This window comes from Vicugna pacos, chromosome 4 (genome assembly GCF_048564905.1).
Source record: "Vicugna pacos chromosome 4, VicPac4, whole genome shotgun sequence".
NCBI lineage: Eukaryota > Metazoa > Chordata > Mammalia > Artiodactyla > Camelidae > Vicugna > Vicugna pacos.
In genome coordinates, this window is record NC_132990.1 from 49,847,235 (window position 1) to 49,863,425 (window position 16,191).

Genomic DNA, 16,191 nt, shown 5'->3' on the forward strand with positions numbered 1-16,191 from the left:
CTCAATAAGAAGGACCTTTCTGGATGAAAACATGTGCTTCTGCTCAGAATTGCCTTCTGTAGCTGCTTGCAGAGCCCTTCGGGCTATCTGGACGTGCTTAGCCAGAGTCCATCACCAGAGGATTGGTCCTTTCTCACATCCATACAGCTTTCAACAGCACCCCTGGAAACATGTAAGGCTTTGGAATTTACCACTCTTATTCTACAAATGTGAAAACTGAATCCCAGAGAGGGGAAGAGGCTTGCTAAATGCATCCAGAAAATTAGTGGTGAATTGGAAATAGAGTTTACGTGTCCAGCTCCAAGACCAACACTTTGTAAATCTCTGGGCAAACTCTGGCCAAGCCTTCAGAGCCTTGTAAAGCTCTCGCTTTATCACATCCCTGTTCTGTGTCCAGTCTTCTACTCATTGCTGAACTTCCTGACAGCTGTTATGCCCTCCAGCAGAAGTCCCCAAATTCTCTTCAGTAAGGGCTGCTCTTTCCAGGGATCTTCAGGCCTGATATCAGGACAAAGGCTGCCTGTGGGGCTGGGTCAAGTGGGCCAAGACCTGTGCTCTTGCTTGGCAAGCTCTATTTTTAGAAGCATATTTTTGTGACTTAGAATTTGTGAGATCTGGAGCTTTCCTAGGGAATTTGTTCAAGCTCTTTGAGATACTCCTTCCTTAGGAATCCTATTGGGTTAAACAAGACAGAAAAAATAAGTGGTGGCTCCCCAGAGAAACACTGAAAGTCAGAGCAACAACAAACAGATTTTCTGAACATTCTGAATCTTTGAGCATCATTAAAACCTGAGTTCTGTGTGCTGAGTGTGTAACCTGGCCTTTATTCTCTTTGCATGCTATGTAACTCCAGATGTTTTACCCCCTAAAAAGACGTGTTTTTCTACATGATGGAGTACCCAATTCGCAAAAAATAACCTGGTACCCACCCTGAGCCAAGCAAAACATCGGCAGCATGCCATCCTCCAATGCGTTTGTTAAAAGCCAGATCTAGGAAATGTTTCACGCATGGGTTTTAAGGCCTGACGGATTTGGAATCAGGAGGCCTGGGCTCTAGACTCTGCTTTGCCTTCAACTTGTTGAGTGAGTTGCCTGAGGCCCACAGAGCATGATGCAGAGTGGGTGTGGAATACCCAGCCGTGTGCTCTTTGAGCGAAGAATCAAATCCAGCAAGATCAACAAATGCATCTGAATACAGGCTCAGAACAGAGAGAAAGCATGTGTGCAGTAATCATGTCTACAGTATCTCCTCGTCAAGTGTCAAGGAAGGAAGTACTCCCTTTCCATTGTCTTGCTCTCTATGGGGACTCCTTGGAGCTACCAGCCTACAAGATGTCCACAGTTCTACAAGGAGGGCCTGGGGGCACTGTGGTTTCCTCGGGTAGACTGGCATTGACATTTCAGGAGGGATGCATCAGTGCTGTCTCTTCAGCTCTTATCAGGATCACCAAGTCTCCTCTAGTATCAGCCACTGGCCCTCTGTCATGTGTGCTATTGACCACTTTCAGAGTCCCTGTCCTCCTTTGGTCCTCAGGACCCCTGCTCTCCAGGTGTCCCCTCTCTGGAAGTTCCCTCTCTGTATCTGCAGTTAACTTTCCCCCAGCCTATTCCTTGAAGGTTAGTGTTCTCCAGGACCATCTTCTTGTCTTTCTGTCTTTCTGTCTGTCTGTCTGTCTATCTATCTATCTATCTATCTATCTATCTATCTATCTATCTATCTATCATCTATCTACTCCCTGAGTCATCACACCCACCTTGACAGCTTTCATCACCCCCAAGTATGTGCCCGTGACTCTCCAGAGCTCCAGATTTATCCATCCACCTGTCTACATAACTTCTCCATTTGATGCCCCACAGGATTTTTTTCAAATAATGAGTCCAGAAGCAGGTAGTGTTTGACATTGACTCAGCAACTCAAGCATTTCAGAATTGAGGTTTCTGTAGTTCTCTTGACCTTTTCCTCATGGTTGCAGTATTGCAGCTGTAGCACCAGCCATCCCATCTGCATTCTAGACAGGAAGAAAGAAGACATGAGGAAGGGCAAAAGGGCCTCTAAGAAACTCCACCAATAGCTTCCACTCACATCTCCTTGGATACTCCTTTGTGCAGGGTGCAGAGTGTCCTATCTGTATACAGCTTTAATTGGCATGCTGCCATCCCCATTGTAGGAACAATAAGGAAGAGGAGTAGACTTCTCCCCAATCCTCTCCCCTGACTGAATCAGGCTTCTCCCCACGACCCTCTACCTGCACCCTCATTTCTCTCAGTTCCTCTGATGAGTCCTCATCTACAGTCAGAATGATCTTTCTAATGTGATTTTCTGGTCATGTCACCCTCACCAGCATCTTCACAAGGGGTCTGCCCCATCCTGGATGCCCGTAGGGAAGACTCAGTGGCCTACAGGGTAAAGTTCTTGGCTTGGCATTTAAGATCCTAGAGAACTGGTATTATCTTCAGAAACTGAATATTCTATTTCTTTGCCACAACGTTCCTGGTAGAATTCAGACAAGTGCAGCCATCCTTGAGGGGGAAGGATGGCTGATAACAGAGGATGTAAAAAAAAAAAAAAAAAAAAAAACCAAACACATTAGCTCTGGCCTGCCCAGATAATGAATAGAGGAGAAGGTTATCTATCTCACTGATTTATATTGTTACAGTTTCTTCCATAGACCAAAGTGGGATCGTCTTTACATCTCCCGCCCTCCACATTTGCTGCAGCAAGAAAATCACATTTTTCATGAACCATGGGAATTACTGAATGGCAGTGGTTTTATTTGTTAAGGATTGAACTTGGCCATTTCTTCTACTAGGGGCTGAGTCCTGCTGTTATGCACAACTTCTCATCCAGAGAGACACCATGGAGAATAAATCAGGACCAGGACTCAGTGTGACAGCCGCAGTCTGGTGGCGCCTTGGGGTTTGGGGGCTAATGGGGTCTCACAGCAGGGAGGAACTGCTGCCAACTGGGCTGGGCAGGAGAGGTGAGATGGAGACTTGGAAAAACGAATGGAAGAATTTTGCTACTTCATAAAACCGATGTCACTGGGTGAATCATAGATCTTGCAGGGACTATGAGAGCTGGCAAGGCCTCCATGATTGGTGAGCTCTGGGCTGTGGCTAGGTTTTATGGGGGTCTACGAACCCATGAAATTGTGTGTAATTTTTCAGTGCGTATGTGCATTTCCCTGGGGTTACAGTTCATAGCTTTCATCAATTCTCAAAGATTAAGAGCCACTGGTCTGGTTCAACCCACTCATCATACAGTGGAGAAAACTATGGAGTCCTGGGAAGAGAAGGAACTGGTTGAGTTCCCCTCGTGAGAAGGGGCAGAACGGGCATTAGAGATTAGTAGACCCTGGCCAGATCCTGGCTATGTGACCTTGGGTTGATCACCTCACCTCTCTTGAGTGTTTTACTACACTTGCAATTAAAAGGTCGTAGAGAGGATTAAACAAAGGAATTAATGGACTTCAGCCTCTACCCACAATGTTAACAAGTAATTTATTGTCAATAAGTATTCTTTGAGTCACTGAGTAACTTTGAAAATCATTCTTTTCAGCTATCTTTCATCCATTCAGCAAATATTTATTAGCTCTCATATACCAGGACCCTGGATGAACAAAGCAGGCCCAGTCCCTGCCCTCACAGAGCTGGGAGTTAAGTAGGAGATACAGTTAAGAAAACAGACCACAGTTATTGCTGTAACAATGAACTATTGCATTGTTGATGTAACTGTACTAATGTAGTGTGATGAATGTCCTTACAGGGTCAGCACAAAAATCTGGGGGAGCATGGGGTGGGGACACCTAACCAGGGGTGGGGTGGGAGGACTCAGGAAAGACTTCTCAGAGGAGGCAGCAACTAAGCTGAAGCCTGAAGAAAAAGCAGGAGTTGGCCAGGAAAAGAGAAGGCTGGAACATTGTACAGAGACAGTATATGTAAAGGTACAGAGGCAAAGGAAAGCTTGGTGCATTTCTTTAGGGAAGTAAAAATAGATCCGCCTTGCTGTTTTTGGCTGCTACAGTTAGCCAAGAGAAGCCACCGTGAAATCAGCGTGCATACCCAGCACATCTGCATCTTCTTCACCTTTCATCATTTATCTTTGCATTCATTTATTTAATGTTAGCACCTTTAAACAGGATCACCTCCTCCTCCCTGTTGATCCAAATGGTGCAGCCTCCTTCTAGCGAGCCTTGGGAACTCTGTCAGAGCCCCTTCTTTAGACGTGAGGAAGCTGGATGGGTAACTGACTTACATCAGGTGATGCTGGAATTAGAAGCCAGGCAGGAAAGTCTGGTGAGCTCACGTTATCAGAGGCAAACAATCATTGTATGGCTTCCTGGGCTGTCCCAGGCTGGCCAAGCTCCCTGGGTCACTGTCCTGCCAGGGACAGCCTGAGTGATCACCCTGGAGATGATTAATTCCTCCCTCTCTCAGCGGGCCCTGAGTCTGCAGCCAAGTGCTGCTGTCATCTCTTTATTCTTCTGCTCCACTGTTATTGAAAATCAATAAGCCGTCCAAGCCGAATGAAGTTCAGTGACTGGGACCGAGTCCATAAATCAAATAAAAGCTAAATTATATTTAAAAAGGGAAATAGGAATAAGAAGACTGCTTTGAGATGGAGGTGGGGTCCCAAGAGTCTGTTAACAGAGGCAAAGAGGTGACTGAGAAACTGGTACTACTTGGCCAGGGGGTAGGGTGTAGAGCTGGAAGCGCCTCAGGGAACACTTTATTCAGCCCCCTCTTTTCCAGATCAAAAGATGGAGGCCCATAGAGGAGAACTCCCCTCTGGTTGCACAGTGAGAGGCAGAGCTGACTGCAGATCCAGGGCCCACTGGTGTTCTCCCTCTACCAGCTGGCACTCAAATCAATGAGAAACAACAGCTGAATTGAAGTGAATTTTAGAGAAAACCAAAGAGAGAGGCTCTAAATTTTTCTGTTGTCAAAGCTATCACTCTTTACCTTTATAGCTTCTGCCTTTAATGTTATGCTTTGAAGTCCTCAGCAAAGATGTCTGTTTTCCAGATAAGGAGTAGGCAGAATAATTCCTGGAGCTCATGTGGGGCTGGGAATTCTTCACGTCTCCACCAACCAGAACAGGAAGATCTTCTTACACGCGAGACGTTGAGTAGGGTCCTCAAAAGGGTATTACCTTACTAATGACGCCAAAGTAACCCTAGACTAAAGGCTACACCACAAGCTTTGAAAGGGTCTAACTGATTTGTGCTCCAGAACAAAATCTAAAGGTATTTAAAGGAATACAACAAAATCCAGCAGTCAACAATGTGAAATTTGCAATGTCCAGCATCCAATAAAAAATTTCTGAGCAGGCAAAGAAGTAGGAAAATATGGTCTGTAGCCAGATGGAAAACTAATCACTGTAAACCAACCAAGAAATGATGGAGATGATAGATTTAGCACAGAACATTAAAAAAAGCTATTGTGATCCACATGTTTTAGAAGGTGAAGGAAAATGTGACCAAGAAGAGGAGAAAAATGGAAGTTTTAAAAGTTTTAGATCCAAAAGGAATTTCTAGAAATGGGAAATATAATATCTGAAATGAAAAAAACACATGGGATGTTATTAACACCAGATTAGACTTTGAAAAAGGAAAGATCAGTGAATTTGAAGCTATAGGCTTAGAAACATGTTTACCATATGATCTAGCAATCACACTCTTAGACATCCACCAAGAGAAATGAAAACATCCTCAGATGAAGACTTGAATATTCATTGCTTTGTTCATAGTAAAGCACTGGAAACAACCCGATTGTCTATAGACTGATGAAGGGATAACGTAATGTGATATATCCACTCGATGGAGTGGAATATAATATAATACTCAGCAGTAAAAAGAATGAACTAGTACTCCTACTTGCAATAACATGGACAAATCTCAAAAACATGTTGCTGATTACATTCGTATGAAATTCTAGAAAAGGTAAAACTATTATAATAGAAAGCCGATCAGTGGTTGCCTAGGATAAGGAATGAAGAGTGGGAATTGACTGCAAAGGGGGATGAGGGAAATTTTCGGGATAATGAAAATGTTTTCTGTCATGATTGTAGAGGTGATTACATGATTGTACACATTTACCAAAAGTTATTATATTGTATGGGTGGTGGGAGGTAGAGATAGGTGTAGTTAGAAAAGAGTAGCATGAAGGATCTTTGGTGATGGAACTGCAGTATCTTGATTGTGGTGATGGGTACACCAAGCTACACCTGGGATAATATTCTATAGAACTAAGTACACACACACACACAAATGAGGACAAGTAAAACTGAGGGAATCTGAATAAGAGAAGTGGGTGTTATCAATGCCAATATCTGAGTTGTGATACTGAACTATAATATTGTGAAATGTTACCATTGGGGGAAACTGGGGAAAGAGCACATGGGATCTCTCTGAGATATTTGTTGCAACTACATGTGAATCTATAATTATCTCCATAAAATTTCAGTTAAAACTCATTGTACGGATAAAATTGCTAAATTGTATGCAAATTATTCCTCAATGAAGCTGATTTTTTTAAAAGTTCCATATGACCTTCTAAAACAAAGTAATGTTTCTCTTTATACCCTGCTCTTTCATGAGAGCTTCAATGGAACTTTTGCTCCATTTGTATGGAAAATTATAAATTAAGAATAGTTAGAAGTTTAACATGCTTTTTCTTAACACAAAGCAAAAATGATTGATGATTTGTCTATTTCTAAACTAATAAAGATACTGTCTTAAGTGAAATTCCTAAACTACTCCATGGAAATATAAATATCCACTCATATTTTCTTGTCACTTCATGTTTTCCATTTAGATCTTGTCTACAAAAGAAATCTTTTGGTCTATGCTATAAAAAATGTTTTTTTTCTAAAGGGTTAGCTAATAGTCCTGACATCACTTACAATGTAATCCATTCCCCTCAACCCTTCCAACATACATGTTTAAAAAATTGCCTTTATCATATACTAAATTTGCATCAAATTTGTGTCTATTTATGGGCTCTACTTGGTTCCACTGAGCTGAATGTACCAAAATTTTTTTTTACCAGTATTTCCCTGTTTTCTTTATTGCAACGTTATAAGTTTTAATGCCTGGTAGTATTAGTTTCTTCATTTACTATTTATTTTCAAAATGTTCTTGGCTATCCTTGCACATTTATGAACTTCAAAATCATTTTGCCAAGTTTCATATATCTTGTGGATTCCTACTGATATTTTATTAAATTCACAAATTTGAGGGAAATTGACCTCTTCATGTTACTAACTCTACCCAGGAACACGTCCAAGGCCACCACATTGCACAACTCTAGGCAGCACCATTACACGGGAGTCATGAAGTATTAGGCAAGGTGAAGACACATTTTTTTCATTCATTCAGGTTGTCTTTACATCTCTCAGTAAAGCATTACAGTTTTTGTCATATGAATCCTGTATATTTCTTGTTACATTAATTTCTGGGTCATTCATATTTTTTCTACTGTTGTGAATGGGCTATTTTTATCCTCTAGATTTTCTCCCATGTTATTGCTAGTGTATTAAGAATTTTTTTTTTTTTGGAACTGACCGCTTTCTTGAATATTCTCATTCATTCTGGCATAGTTTTTTAGTTGATGCGTTTGGATTTTTGAGCTAGAAAGTCATATCTTCTGAAAATAATATCTTTGATTCATTCTTTGTGCTTTGTGCTTTCTCTCTTTGTTTAAGTCTCAATTGGCTGTCCTCTGTTAAATGAGAGTGGTGATAGCAGGCATTCGTGTATTGTTCCTGCCCACAATGGGGCATTTCACTTTGGGTGTGATATTGGCTCTCTACAGGAGATAGATATTCATTTCAGCTAAGGAAATATCTTTCTATTCCAAATTTTCTAAGAGTATTTAAAATTTGGAATAGAGGTTGAATTATGTTCTTTTGTTGCATTTTCAAAATAATCACGTGGTATTTCTCATTTGACCTATTAGTAAAATGAATTATATATCAAGAGATTTATATCAAACCATTCTTGCTTTCTTAAACCTTATTTGGTATTATCATTTTTATACACTTCTGAGTTTTACTTTCTTTTACTTGATTTGAGATTTTAAAAAATCTATAGGCAAGCATGCTCTATTGTGACATTTCTGTTAAGCTAGTGAATCACTGATATACTGGGTTTATAGAAGGAGTTGGAAAGATTTCCACATTTTCCTTTGGTCTGGAACTATTTAAATAGCATGGGAATTATTTGTTTCTTGAAGGTTTAGAGAAATTTACTTATAAAACAGTGTGAACTCTTAGCCTTATTTGGTAATGGTTCTTCAATAATTGTATTGTTTTCTTCCATAGTTTCTCATTTCCTTTCTTCAGTTAATTTTGCCAATTTCTATTTTCTCACAAGATTATCAATTTCTCCCAGTTTTAAAGATATTTAGCATAGAGATATACATAGCGTCCTCCTGTAACTATAAAAATCTCACCAGTATCTTTGGTTTTGTCACCCTCTCAATTTCAATGCCATATTTTCTGTTTTCCCCTTTTTATCTGTATTACTTTTTCCTGAAGTATGTATAACTTATTGCACTTTTTGAAGAAACTGCTCTTGGTTTTATTAATCACTCTATTAGGTTTTTGGTTTTGAACGTGTTCATTTTTGCTTTAATCTTTATTACTTTCTTCTTCTTATTTTCCGTAGGTTTATTTTCTTGTTTTTTTCCAAACTGCTTGAGTTAAATGTTTAGGTGACTAATTTTTCTTATTTCTTTTAAAAATATACCATGAAATTCTTTCTGAGGATGACATTGACTCTGAATTTTAATACGTAACATTTTCATTTTTCGCATTTCCTTGTATGCACTTTATTTTAATTTCCATCTTTTTTTCCTATTTAAAATTTTATTGCTAAAATAAATCCTTTGTAATAGGGACTTCCTGTAAGTTTGGCTGAAGACTCAAAGTCTGGAAATAAAACCCCCACATTCTGATGTTAGAAGCCAGACTGTCTATACAGGACTTGCAAAGGAGGCATCTGGAAATTAAGTTTTGAAATCTTAGCCCAACATCCACCTTGAGTATATAAAAGGGTTGAGAGTGAAGAATCTGGGAGAGAACATTTCTTTGAGAAAGTTTTTGGAAGCATTTGCACCCCCCTCACCTGGGGGAGCCTAGGAATGTTTCTCCTCACCTCCATATGTGTCCCCTAGAGTCTGGGGGCAGTGGCCTGGGAATGACTGATTCCTGGAAGATGCAAAGCCCTAAGGCCGAGGCTGCCCACCTGAGGGGGCAGAAAGAAAAAAGACTGCATAAGGACCGAGTTCATTTCTGCCAACAGAAGAGGGCGAGGATGCACGTGTTTTCTCATGGACCTGCTGTGGGTCACATGGGGGAGACTTGACTTGGGGCCATCTTAATATATACTTTGCCCCAAAAGTCCTCTTGGAGGGTCAGTGGACCCAACAAAGATAACGTGGGGGAAATGGACCACTGGATAGCCCAGGACTTAGGGTTGAAGTCAGTTGGAGTCAGTTGGAGACGTAAGCGACCAGCCGGAGACAGGCTTTTTCTGTCCTGGAGACTGTAATAGCAGGGTCTCGGTTAGGGGGATCTCTGTGCAACTCAAAAAGTGCCACCAAGCCCAGAGGACACCAACACTGATCCATGCAGCACCAGCTGCATCAGACTGCACAATTTCCCCTGACGCCTGCTGCCTCTGGGCTCCACCAGAGCCAGAGGCCAGGAAGCTGCTGGGACAGAGTAGGAAGGGGAGTGTGACAGAGGCACTTGTGCCATCTCCCCCCTGCAGGCTTCCCACCCCTGACTGAGCAAGGGAGAGGAGATGCTTCAACTGAAGATAGAGCACATTTTAATCATTGAAAAGAGACAGGCAACTTTTGTGACTTAAAGTGGAGGTTTTTTTGTTTGTTTATTTTCTCCAAGGATGACTGAAAGTGTTGAGGGACACATGTCCTGAGATTTCATCCAAGGACTGGAGAAGAAGTAATCAACACAGAACTAATCTAAAGAGACAGCAGGGAGAAAGAATAAATTTCTTTTCTGCTTTTATCTTATTGAATTTGGCCTGTTCCACAAAACAGCTACGGCTTATTAGGTTATGATAGGAGAAGATGGCCTGTAGAATCCCAGCTTCTGGAAACTGGGGGGCTTCCTTCATGGTAGATATTTTTCTTTGGCTGCTCAATGTCTGAACCCCTTTCTGTGTTAGGCATCGAGTGTGCCTAACACCTGCTTTCCTGGCCACCCTTGGTACTAGAGTCTACACTCAGCCAATCTGATACAGCTGCCCTGGACAGGGTCTGTTGAGACAAAGGAGTAGGACCCTTGAAAATCCACTTGTGGATATGAATGGTGGCAACACTGAGTTTCCAGGGCCAGCAGGGTCAGCAGCAGCAGCCAAGGCCAAATGCCAGTGGTACAAGTGGCACATCTGGGGTTCAATCCTGGTGGCCATGGGGTCTTGCCCAAGCTGGTCTTGTGGCTGAATTCCTGGCTGCTGTTTGGTCTTCCTTTTCCTTGCCTGTTTTCCAATCCTGATTAAAATTCTTCCTGACAATGTCAGCAGCAGGGAGACAGACAATAAACAAGATGAATAAATACATTTCCTAGTACATTTGAAAGTGAGAAATGCTGTAAAGAGAAATAAGGCAGAGCAAGAAAAATAAGGAGTGAGCTGAGATGTGTGGTCAGGGCCCCACTGAGAAGGTGATGTTGAGCAGAAGTGAAGGAGTATGCCATGTGGATATCTGGGGTGCTGCCAAGGTGAAGGTCTTGAGATGGGAGTGTCTGGAGGGTTCAAAGTACAGCAGAGACACCAGTGTGGTTAGAGTAGAAGGAGGAGGTATAGTTAGAGAGGTCACAGAGCCAGCTGCAGTGACCTTGTGTTGAACTTTGAGTGAAATGACAGGCATGAATGGTTATGAGCAAAAAAGTGCCATGATCTGACTTATGTTTGAAGAGGATCACTGGGTGGCTGTAGGGAGACTAGGGGAGAAGGAGGGAGACTAGACGACAGGCTGTGGCTATGTTCCAGGCAAGAAAAGATGGTAGCTTGGACTTGGGTGATAGCAACGAAGGTGATGAGACGAAATCAAATCTGGGATCTATGCAGAAAGGAGAGCCAACAAGATTTGCTACAAGGAGTCCAGGTCGAGTCTAAGGTCACTGGCCTGAGCCACTGGAAGATGGAGCTGCCATTTACTGACAGAGGGAGAACTGCGTGTAGCACAATTTGGGGGATGACTGGGACATCGGTATTGGAATTAGACTTTGAGACAACTCTTAGATATCCAAATGGAGATGCTGAGTTGGCTGTTATAAATCCAAGCCTGGGGTTTAGGGGAAAGTTTTGGTGTTGATGTCGATTTGACATTAGCAACTAGATGGTATTAAGTCTGTGAGACCAGGAAGTTCATCTCAGTGTGGAAAGTGAAGAGAAAATGTCCAAGGACTGGGCCCTGGGGTACATCAGTGGTAACCAACAGGGGAAGAAGAGGAACCAGAAAAGAAGATTGAGAAGCTGCATCCAGCAGGGGGAAACCTGGAGAGTGGAGATTCCAGGAGGCCAGATGAAGAAAGCCTTTCCAAGAGGTGGGACCATTCAACTGTCAAGTGCTTTTGATAAGTCATGGAAGATGACAGAGGATTTACCGCTAGCCTTCAAGGTGGGAAGGTTACTGGTGAGGTCATATGCTCCCAATGCTTGATATTGTCAGGCTTCTCCCGCTAATCTGGTGAGTGTGAATAATATCTCATTGTTGCTTTAATCTCGCCTGAGATTTACAAGGCTGTTTTCCTTGAGATTCTGGGCACAAATTAAATAGGAAAACGGTGTCTGTGGGGTGGGCACTGAAGTTGTGGCACCCTCACTGCTCTTGTGTGACTGTAGGTTTTTCAAGGGTCAGATGGCGGAGAAGGTTCGAAGGGGCTTCCTGTCTGTTTTAAGTAATTCTGTGTTCCCTGAGATGAACCTGTGAAGGTTTCTCGCCATCTGCTTTACCTGTCTTATCATTAGTTGCATGTTCTCTCAGATTTGGAAAGTAAGTTTCTGTCTACTTTGTCTTCTGTGCATTTGTGATTTTCAGTGCTCTGCTTTCATCATTGTATTAGTGAAAACATGGTGGGGGGTGGAATGGGGGAGTACTCCCCAAGTGCCATTTGTAACCAGAAATCTCCTAGAAATATTTAAATTTTTTAAGAAGTCCAAACCAGCTCTTTCCAAACTGCTTTGTGTTTTAAATATCCATCTCATAGACACACTCCTGCTGACTTAGCTATTGAAAAGATTTTCAACTGTCCTGAGGATGATGGTTAATTTTATGCATCAACTTGCCTGGGCCATGGAGGGCCCAGACATTTGGTCAAACATAATTCTGGGTGTTTTTGAGAGGGTACTTTTGGATGAGGTTAACGTTTAAATCACTAGACTGAGTCAAGCAGATTGCCCTTTCTAATGTGGCGGCCTCGTCTGCTCAGTGGAAGGCATGATTAGAAAAAAAAGGCGAGCCCTCCCCTGAGTGAGGAAGAATTCTGCCAGAGGGCCTTTGAACTGGAACATCAGCTCTTCCTGGTTCTGCAGCAGAGTACTGGCCTTGGGATTTGAACTAAGACATCGGCTCTGCAGTCTGGATTTTCCAGTCTTCATAATATCCAACCTTCAGGTTCTGTTTCTCAGGAGAACCCTGACTAATACAATGAGGAAAACAGAAGGGGCCCACAACCTTTGCCAACGTGGGCACCGCCAAGTGGCCTGGGTGCCACAGGGCTTCTCCACCCACCCCCCTGAGGTGCCTGGCACAGGTGGGGCGTACACATTGGCCTTTCAGGCCTCCATCTTCCTGTGTCATCAGTGATGAGTTGGACTGAAAGATCCCTGAGGCACTTTCAGCTCTAATCTCCCAGGTGATCTGAGATGCTGAGAAGTGAACAAAACCAAGCCTCCACACCATTTTCCACCTCCCAAATCAGCAGTGGGCAATGACCACTCAGGCTCCACCCCCCAAAAAGGATAACAGTGGATGCTGGCAAGGATAAGCAGGAGAAGGCATTCTGAGCAGAGGGCGCAGCATAAGCAGAGGCAAGAAGAGGGACGTCACTCCTCACATTCAGGGAGTTAGGGTCACCCTTTGTGGTTTCTGAATCCCCTTCACACCCTCCTCAGAACCATGCTGTGGCATCGACATTTTAATGCTTATTTTATAGGGAAGGAAACTGAGGCTCAGAGGGCAGAAGCTACTTCCCTGGGGTTAGAAACCTGAAAATCATCAGGGCTGAGATCTGAATCCAAATCTGTCTGTGCTCATCCCCAGACACCACAGAGCCCTAGAAGCTGTATGACCCAGCGTATCTGGTCGACTAATTTGCATGATCCTAATGACAAATGAGGGTGTAATTCATTAGACTGACCATACAGTGGTTCTGTCAAAGTGGGTGAAAAACAAATCCATCATTTCTTGATCCGAGGTGTTTTTATTTTGATTCCCCCTCCCGCCTGCCTCCTGCAGAGCCTGAGGAGGAGACATATTTTGATTCTAACAGCCTGTGTACATCGGCGCCCGCCTGCACACGCACAAGGTGAAGGAGAGATTATAACTTTATTCTCGCTTGGGGGCAACTGGTTATGTCTGGAAACATTTGAACATCCCATAAAGCTCATTTCTTTTGCAAATGAGTCAGATAACACAGAACACTTCAAAGTGAGATTCCGTTGGGCTTTCCATCTGGCTGGCCTCTGGGGGAATGCGTCTTGCTGCCTTTGTTAACCAGGTCCTGGGAGCTAGAATTTTATGCTGAAATACAAATAACTGTGCATTCGTGGGGAACAAAGCCAAGATATGATCTCAACTGCATTTGGAGTAAAATTCCCCGACTCCCTCCACAGCTCTTCATCTTTGACACATTTTCTCACTCCAACCAGCTGTGCTCCGTTGTGCCCTGCACCTAGGAAGGCAGGCATAGCTGAGTCCTGGCTTATGCACCCTGTCGCGGATTGCCATGTGTTCTTGGATAGCACTCATCAGCAGGGGCCTCTCTTCTCTGGATGTGTACCCTCAGAGCCTCCACATCCCCAGAACAGTTCCCTGGAGAGTCCTGCAGACTCCCGTCCTTCTAGTTGGTGGATCTGGACAGGTTAAGACCATTTTCCCACCCTCTTGTGGTGAGCGTTACGGATGTTAAGTAGGTGCCATCCATTTGGAACATCTGTATGAGTTCTGGAAGTCAGAGCACACATCCTCCATTTCCCAGGCCCCTCCTTGCTGTTCTCTTGGCCAACGAGATTAGGAAACCTGCGGTCTCCCAGAAGCTGCATGCCCTGTCTGCTCTCCAGATCTCTAGTACACAGGGCCTTCTGCATCAGTGGTGGCAGCAGGGACATCTCAACTTTTTAATATAAGCAGAATCTGGTGGTGTCTCCAAGGCTTTAGTAACCCCTGGGCATTGGGTCTGTGTTGTCTTAAGGATTCTTCCTGGAGGCTGGCCCGAACCCACTCCTGTGGCCCTCCCAGTGGCTGGCTAAGTGCCCCTCCCAGTGGCTGGCTAAGTGCCCCTGCCCTGGTCAAATCCCTTCCTGCCTAGGATGCCACTTCCTGCCTAGAGTGGTTTGTGTTCCCTGCACTGAACCTTCTTCATGCACCTCTGGCCTCCCTTCTATAAGAAATTCAGTCTCCTCCTGAATATTTCTTAAGATTTTTGTATGTTCAATGGGGGACTTAACATGTGCTTGCCTTTCCCTGCCACCCTTGGTTCCAAATTTCCATGATAGCATCCACTTGGCCCCCCTCTGGTTACCTCTACTCCTTGAATTAGTCAGGGTTCTCTGGAAAAACAAAACCAGTAGGATGTGTCTATGCGTATATATATATATATATATATATACACACACATACATACACACACATATATACACACACATATATGCACATGTGGGAGTGTGGAGAGAGAGGGAGAGATTTATCTTAAGGAATTCGCTCACATGATTGTGGACGCTGGCAAGTCCACAACCTGCAGGGTGGGCCCGGCAGGCTAAGATCCATGATGAGTTCTAGTTTAAATCAGGAGGTAGTTTGCGGTCAGAATTCCCTCACCTCTCAAGGGAGGGTCATCTTTTTCTTAAGGTATTCTACTGTTAAGATGAAGCCCACCCATCATGTGGAGGCTAATCTGCTTCAATCAAAGTCTACTGATTTAAATGTTAACTCACCTTAAAAACACCCACACAGTGTTGGATCTGAGTACTGTGGCCTATTCAAGTTGACATGTAAAGTTGACCATCACACCAGGTCTCCATCCTGCTCTTTGGACCACTCCAGTCCCCCGTACCCCATCTCTCTCATTCCTCAAAGCACCATTAGCACAAAAGCTGAAGGGACATCATAGAACAAGAAACAACTTTAAATTGCCTGCCAGACGTTACTGTGCTCAGGTTCACTGACCATTCCTGCCCCCAGGGAGGCCCTTTCAAGCTGTCTCTCTCCTTGGCTTCTACCTACTGCCCTGTTGATAGGATCCACTTCTCTTCCCTGAGTCCTTCCCTCTTCTCCACACTCGCAGTACTTGGGAAATTCTCATTGCTTTCTTATGTGGAGAAATTTTGTTCTTTTAGTCTCAAATTTTGCATTCCAAATTATGCCCTTGGCTTTACCTATCACAAGCGGAAGTCTTAGTAACAAGTCCCTTGGATGAGTAGAAGCTATTTAGGAAGACACTTGGGAATTAGTGACACTGTTGCCCTGCTTGGGCCCAGCCCTTCCCTGGCTGAGAGCATCCACACCAAGGCTCACCATGTCCATGCTGTCCACAAGTCCTGGGTTTGCATAGGGTTTCTTTGATGTGCTCCACCAATCTGTGGGTTCCTGATGAGTCACAGATGTCCTTTGTGCTGCCATCACCCCCACTTCTGCAGCAGAATAGTGGGTGTGGCTGGGCATCCACCCTGGACCCTGGGGCTTTTCCGATGAACCTTTCCTGGACCTTGTTGATCTCCAGGCTCCAGAACCTTGGATGTCAGAGATCAACTTCCAGATGAGGAATACCTGCCTGAAGCTCCTTTTACATGGCCACCTGGGTTCCCATGGTTGGTTCTAGAGTCTTCAACACCCGCCTGTCTTCCTTCTCCCACTAGCATTGTGTGAGAGTCCTCAGCTCCTATGAGCAGCCTGAGCTTTTGGGAGGGTTCCAGCAGCCCCCTGTCTGGGCTGCCTGGC

At 43.8% G+C, this 16,191-nt stretch overlaps 3 long non-coding RNA genes across 4 annotated transcripts in view; 1 reads left to right on the top strand and 2 right to left on the bottom strand.

The window, feature by feature from the left end:
- Nucleotides 1-16,191, top strand: part of LOC140696089 (uncharacterized) — a 215,847-nt gene that overhangs the window by 126,906 nt on the left and 72,750 nt on the right. The window lies entirely within an intron of this gene.
- LOC140695866 (uncharacterized) lies at nucleotides 139-9,246 on the bottom strand. The gene is made up of 3 exons (XR_012071697.1): nucleotides 9,159-9,246; nucleotides 1,755-2,009; nucleotides 139-672 (listed from the first exon to the last, which is right to left on the bottom strand). It is a non-coding gene; the product is annotated as an uncharacterized lncRNA (long non-coding RNA).
- On the bottom strand, nucleotides 13,563-15,799 carry LOC140695865 (uncharacterized). Its single transcript, XR_012071696.1, has 3 exons — nucleotides 15,769-15,799; nucleotides 15,189-15,347; nucleotides 13,563-13,927 (listed from the first exon to the last, which is right to left on the bottom strand). It is a non-coding gene; the product is annotated as an uncharacterized lncRNA (long non-coding RNA).